The following is a 6,341-nucleotide window of genomic DNA, read 5'->3' as shown; positions in this document are numbered from 1 at the left end:
TAATATTAATTTTTAACTTTTTCCTTTAAAAAAAAAAAAAAAACTGGCTAAAGCTTTAATAAGTACAAACAATTAAATAAAGTTAATGATGATTTTTCTAAAAAAATATATCTATAAACAATTAAATAAAGTTAATAATGATTTTTCTAAAAAATATATCTAAATAGAATTACGGCAAAATTAAAATAATGTAAAGGAAATATGCCCTTTTTATATAAACCACTTGTGGATCATGATGATTTCATCATTATCTCTCTACTTACCTTGTGGATGATCTCAAACCGTTGGATCTTGTTACTTTATATGGAGCCACCGTGGTTGGTATTGCCATTTTGGCATAAAATACTTTTTTTGTTCTTTTTTTTGGCCTTTCCTTTGGTTAATTACAATTTAGTATACTCTTGTCTGTAGCGTGAAGAATTTGATATTTCTATCTTCATATTTAAATCCTTAATTTTAAATTTGTTGTCTTTTGGTTCAATTGATTTTTTTGTTTTTGGTTTTTTGTTTTTTTTTTTTTTTTTGGGGGCAAAAGGTTTTATCACATTTAATTAATAGTAAAAATACAATTTGATACAACCGAGACATTTTATTTATGTAAAAAAAAAAAAGTATTTTAATTGAAATATTTTAAATCTAGGGGGTTAAAAATGAAAGTTCTCCAATCTAAAGCCTATTAAAATGCAATTAATTATTTTTTTTGTTTTAATGAAGTGATATTTAATTAACAACATGTACTGTATATCATAATTATTTATTAATTAATTTGATAATAATTTATATAAAATAAATATGGATAAGATAATATTTAAAGAATAAGAGGATGTATTCAATTTAGAGTTTAATAAATTTAAAATGAATTGTAGATTTTAAAAAGGATTTGATAGATTGTTATAAAATTTTATAAACTCCATAAAAAATTTATAAAAATAAACAAAACTTTTAAGGTTAAGGTTGGATTTCATATTGATAATTTTCTTAACAATTTTACTTTTAAAATAATTTTAAATCTATTAAAATTCATCATTTCTTAAAATATTTTAAAATTAATAACTTTTTAAATACATATATATTATGCTATAAAATTTTAATTGAATACATTTCGATTTTAATAAATTTTTATAAAAATTTAATAAAATCTAAATTAAATATCATTACATTTGTATAAACTCCTTTAAAATCTAAATAGAATACTTCTAAACTTATAAACATTTTAAAATATTTCAAATTTTAAATTGACTACACCCTTTAAATAAAATTAATATCTATTAATAAAATAAAAATAATGCTAGGGGCACCCAAAAAAAATTTAGGATTTTTCCAAAAAGAAGAAAAAAAAAAAAAAAAAAGGGATGATGTGTGCAGCAAGCGATAGGGTAACATTACATTTTGATTTTATCTGCTTTGCCACATCAACTGGTATGTAAAGTTATTAGCCAAAAAAACAATTGGAATCTAAAGTTGTAAATACTGTAGTGCAGTGCATATACCATTTATGTTCGACAAAACTGGTAGGTTTTTTAGTTATATTTATTTGCCCGCAGGGAATTTGAATGGATGTTTAATGTAAGTTTTTAAGACAAATCATTTCTGTACTTGGAAAATATTCTTTCTCTGATCTTAATTCACTGTCTAAAATTTTCTTTGCAGAGTGATGTAATAGTCAAGTTTACTGTTTTCTCAAATAACGTTTCTATTTAAGATAATAATAATAATAACAATAATAAAACCTAGGTCAATTTATATATATATATATATATATATAATGGAAATTCTATGGTGAGTACTGTCCGTATAAGGACTGCAGTATTAGTGACGGCTTTTCATAGTATTAACGATGATTTTTTAGAAAATCATCACCAATACTATTAAAAATCATCACTAATACTATGGTCCGCATGAGGACCATCCACACCATAGATGAATTGATATATATAAAACCATTCTACCAAAATTATACACACAGCTCTAAAGAAAAATATTTTTGTCATCTGTGTCTGAGCATCATCAATGAATGGCATAAATCATTTTAATTGATTGAATTTTTGTTTTTTTTCCCCATTTTTTGTTGAGATTAATTGATTGAATCTTATGATTTATGAGTTGAGTTTTCTATATACATTTTTAGTCTAAAAAGTTAAAAAAATATTTAAATAAAACCAATTAATAATCATTTACCATAGTTTTATATCCTACTAGTGATGACTAAGTCTTTATAAATTATGTCACTGTGAAGATGATTTAGATAGTAATGTCTATATTCCTATGATGTTCTGGTTCCATTGACCCCAAATGATAATATTAATAATAATAAAAGTCTTTATAAACCATAAAGAATAGGGGAAAATGAATGTTTAAACGTGACATCATAGATGGTTTTTTAAGATATCTTTCTGGAAGTGTAAACTTAAAAGTGTACAATGACAATGTAATAAATGGAAAATTAACAAATAATCAAAACTAAAATTAATAAATAATATCAAAACTTTTTGCCATTTGTCATCAGTTGTGATAATTATTAATGGGACCATTACTAATATGATAATTGTTAAATACATTTGATTATGTAATAATTTTTATTTTTAAAATATAATTTAAAAAAATAAAGTTTGTTAAATGTATATTAACAGTGACCGACAAATAATATTTTTTAACATTTAAAATTATTTAAAACTCCTTAGCTAGTAAAATTGAAATCCAAAAAATATTCCTTTTACTAAGTGCATCAATTTTAGCATAAAAAATTACTATAATCAGCTCAAAAATTGATTAACCGAAGAGAATTTGTATGGGTTGTTTGTTTTCATTTTAAGAGAGTTAGTTATATTATTATCTTCAATTTCGAATGTTAATTCTAAAAATAACAAAAATAAAATAAAAATAAAAGGATGACTGTTAATTCTAATTGAAACACAAACACATTTCCTTCTATTATAAACATTCACAAATGTTTTCTAAAGGAAATAATAGTTTTGTCAAAAAGATTTTCTCCACGTAAACAATAATATATATCTATTTCACAAGTAATAAGTATTTTTAGAAAAAAACAAAAAAGAATATGTATAAATGTTCTCCTAGTAATTATTCCTAGGATACAAGCTGATATGGAAATTAAAATATAATTTATATTATCTTATTATAAATTTAAATGTTCACTTTTCTATTTTTAATTTTTATTACTAAAAAAAAAATTTTTTTTTTTTAAAAATAGCATGTAAAACAAAATGAATTAGTCATTTTGTGTCCCATTTCTGTTATCACTTGTGTATTTATATATATATATATATATATATATATAAGGACTATTGATATGTTGGAAAAATACTTTCATTTTATTTAAATTGGAAACCATAAAACATAATGTTAAAGATTGCTGCATCACTTTTTAAATTTTAAATTTCATATTATTAATTGAAATGATGTTTCTAACTATTATCACATTAATATGGTTTTAAATGGAAATATATTATGTTCTCAAAATATAATAATTCTATGAATATCTAATATATATATATATATATATATATATATATATGCTTATGATGTCAAATTTAGGGCAAAAATTGGAAAAACTGAGATGGGGTTTTAGGGGGAAATGTATAAAACAAAGCCGTCTATTGATACCATTGGGGAAACGGGGATTGGCAAACGGCAACCATCATAAGTTGAGAAAAGACTCTGTCTTTACAAACACCAAAAGACAAAAATTTGATGAAGCTTTTTGAGCAAGAAAACAAGAAAAAAAAGTGGGGCCGAATTGAGAATTTAATGTCAAGTAGAGGTTGAGGATTTGTTTTGTGGGTGTTTGAAGACCCCAAGAAGATACTTCACAGAGACAAGGCCACGTTTAATTGGTAGTATCCACAAATCAGGGTTAGGTTTTATCCAAACTTTTGGTTTTGTATTATGCAGGACCCAAGGAAGAGAAGAAAGCACACGCCCTTTATGCCACCTATATCTTCCTTGTCTTAATCAATTTTTTGGGACCCATTTTTGGATATCCACAAATTTATGCTTTCCTTATATCTTTATCCGCTTTGTTGCCTTTCAATTCTCAGTTTTAGTTGTATCATCAAAGCTTTGAATGCAGTTTTATTATAATTTTATATTTTTATCTTTATTTAAAATTATTATTAAAAATATTTATTAATTAAATATATTTTTGTTCTAAAATATAAAATTAAACATTTCAAATATATCTATAAATATATGATTAAATATTTTAAAATATGCGATAGAACATTTTTAAATATAAATATCTCAGATGGGTTTAGAAGTATACAATTGAATTAAAAAGTATACAACTGAATGTTTTTAGATACAAATATGTTAAATATGCTCAAAAATATGTAACTAAATATCTCAAATGTTCAAAAGCTTAAAGCTAAACACTCCAATAAATATATTTTTTTATTGTTTAAAAGTTTTTCTATCAAAAAAAAAATTATGAAATTTTCATGACTATCAGTTTCGTCCAAAAGTAATGTAAAAATTTTTCATGGAGTGGTATTTAATTTGTAAGCGATTTTTATTCGAAAAAAAAAATTTGTTTTCTGACTTAGTTAAAACTCTACGAATTATGGATATTTTAGATATTAAAAATATTATACAAAATTATTATAATATTTATTATTGTAATATTTTTTATATATTTAATTAGTAGTATCTAAAGAATAATATTGTATAGAATTCTTTTAAAATTGTGAAAAAACTTCTTATGCTAGTAACCAAAAGAAGGAAATGCACCCACTTGCTTTGTTGTGCTAGTCCGTCCAAATATGATAAGCATTTTCCAAATAGAATACCTAGTTTTAAAGCTAATTACCATAAAAATGAAGGTAAAAATATATATGTTACCGTTTGGTACTTCTTAATTTGAGAAAATTACATTTTCGGCTTTCAAATTTAAAAGATTAAAATTTAGGTTTTCAAATTTAATATGTTATATCTTGGTTGAATTGGATTTTTAGGCCAACAACTTTTAGTGGTTTAAAAATATCAAAATGCAAATTTTTAAAATTATGGAGTCTAAATTGCAAAGATAAAACTATAGTACCTAAATTGCACTAAAATTGAAAATTTAATATTGATTGCATAGGATGAAACCATTAATCTTTTCTTGCCAAAAATTCCAATTAGACCATTTAACAAATTGAAATTTGACACTTTAAACTCGAAGACTAAAATTGTGGTTTTCCCAAATTAAAGAGTAGTACATAAAAAAAAAAAAAAACAAAACAAAAAAACAAAAAATGATGGTTTTGTTTTTACTTTTTGCATTAAATTTTTGCCTTTTTGTCTAATTTTGTGAACCGTCGAATTTTTCCTAGCGTAATTGGTAGTGTATGTCCTATTAACTATTCATGTACTAAAGAAGATGATGTAACAGAAAAATGCCCTAAACTTTATTTAGGGTGTATTTTATTTATAGTAAAATATTATTTGTTTGTATTTAAATTTGAATTAGTTTTAATTAGAAGAGATATTATATTTATTCTCATTTATTTTAATTTATTATTGGTTAGTCTAATTAGGAAATTAGGAGATTAGAAAATTGGGAGATCTTTTCCTTTTTTTTTATTTTCAATTTATTTCATTTTATGCTTTTATATAGATGTAATTGGTAATTGGTAATTGTAAAAGGACACTTGATTATGAATAACAATATTTTTTAGTTTTTCTCCATTCTATCAATTTTTTGGCGTTAGAATTAACAAGTCTTTGATTTTATTTTGATTATTCATAAACGAATCAACAAATTTAGATTATTGTTGATGTATTTATGAAATTTATCATCTTCCACGCTTGTGTGTATAGCCCAATAGAGAATAGCAAAATTATCACATTGTTTCAATGATAAATCATGTGTCTTGTTTAGGGAACATTTGAGTTATGATCCAAGTAAAATGTGATGCACATTGGAAACAATAAATATATATAACTTCTAAACATATGGTGTTGATATTGAAACAATAACAAAGTTAGATATTTCTATTAAAATAATAATAATAATAATAAAGTTAGATAAGCAGATATGGAAGTTTGTGATTGCCATTGTTTCAATTCATAGTATAGACGAGTTGGAATCAAAATCAACTTTTCAATCACATATTTGGTGGCTGCTTCTAATCGTCTTCTTCACCTTACTAGCGGCCTTATTAATTAATCCAAGAGTTGGTTCAAGCATAGCAAAAATGGCCGTAAAGGATCTTCATATTTGTTTGATGTAAAGCTTAAAGATTTTGTCTATAACATTCTAAAAGGCATTTGCAGAGCGGCTGTTCAAATACTCAAATTTTCCCTTTTTAGCTTTATCTTGCCCATATAGACCTTGTTTACAT

The sequence above is a fragment of the Ziziphus jujuba genome, chromosome 2 (assembly GCF_031755915.1).
Source record: "Ziziphus jujuba cultivar Dongzao chromosome 2, ASM3175591v1".
Classification (NCBI taxonomy): Eukaryota; Viridiplantae; Streptophyta; class Magnoliopsida; order Rosales; family Rhamnaceae; genus Ziziphus; species Ziziphus jujuba.
This window is presented reverse-complemented; position numbering follows the sequence as displayed.